The following is a 955-nucleotide window of genomic DNA, read 5'->3' as shown; positions in this document are numbered from 1 at the left end:
AAAAAAAAAAACATGTGAGAAGCAAACCAATATTTATAAGAAAGATGGATGATTACAGAGTGAAATACTGATAGAAGCAAAAAACTTTAATTGCGATTAATCTTTCTAGAATTTTTAAAAGAGAGGTGTCAAAATAGTCACTTTACTTTTTGCAGACTATTTTAATCCTAGATTTATAAAAAGTGTCAAATTAGTCACTTTTTTTAATAGGGACTGAAAGTCCTCTTGGGGATCATTTCAGCAGATATTAAAAGAGTGTGGAGATTGATCTCAAATTTTTATAGAGTTTAGGACTAAAATGAACCCCATATAAAATAACCAGGGAATTATTGTGACACTTTATTCAATTGTAAAACTAATATTTGAATGAATAAATAATGCAAAACAATGTAGCAATACTATTCAAAATTTTGATGGCATACCAAAAAATATCACGTTTAAGTAACATAAAAATACCTCCACAAGTGCACCACATTGGTGAACCATCTTCAAGATCATGTGAAGTGATTCAGAATGAAAAGGAGAAATCTCTCCAACAAATATTAATGTTTTGCAACGTAGCTGCTTCAACTTCACAGTGATATCATATCGCCTGTCCATTAGAAGCAGAAGATGCGAAGAGTTTGTCTAAAGGAACATGGTGAAAAATGCATGCATTTGATGCAAAGAGAAACCATGCAAACGTACCGATTAATGGTTTGGAAAAATCTCAATACATTTGTACTCTGCTTCTCTTTCAGTAACTGTAGATGTAATATAAGAGAAAGCTTAGTCTAGAACTTGGTAAAAGCCAATAAACTAAAAACAAGCGCGGTAGAAGATGGAGGTACTAACACATTTACACGCCTGCACAATATCAGACTTTGGGATCAGTACATTTCCTAGCAATTCCTGTAAAAGCTGGCCAAAACGGAGCAAGTGAAAAACCAAACAAACGGTTTCATTAACCTAGAAG

The 955-nt window shown here is 32.9% G+C and overlaps 1 long non-coding RNA gene across 1 annotated transcript; it reads right to left on the bottom strand.

Annotated features, from left to right (window-relative positions):
• Window positions 1–324: 324 nt before the first annotated feature.
• LOC110034696 lies at window positions 325–902 on the bottom strand. The gene is made up of 3 exons (XR_002295082.1): window positions 835–902; window positions 688–743; window positions 325–592 (listed from the first exon to the last, which is right to left on the bottom strand). It is a non-coding gene; the product is annotated as an uncharacterized LOC110034696 (long non-coding RNA).
• Between the last annotated feature and the right edge of the window lie 53 nt (window positions 903–955).

This window comes from Phalaenopsis equestris, unplaced genomic scaffold (assembly GCF_001263595.1).
Source record: "Phalaenopsis equestris unplaced genomic scaffold, ASM126359v1 Scaffold192342, whole genome shotgun sequence".
Classification (NCBI taxonomy): Eukaryota; Viridiplantae; Streptophyta; class Magnoliopsida; order Asparagales; family Orchidaceae; genus Phalaenopsis; species Phalaenopsis equestris.
Note: the sequence above shows the minus strand (reverse complement) of the source record. Positions and strands in the feature narration are given on the sequence as shown.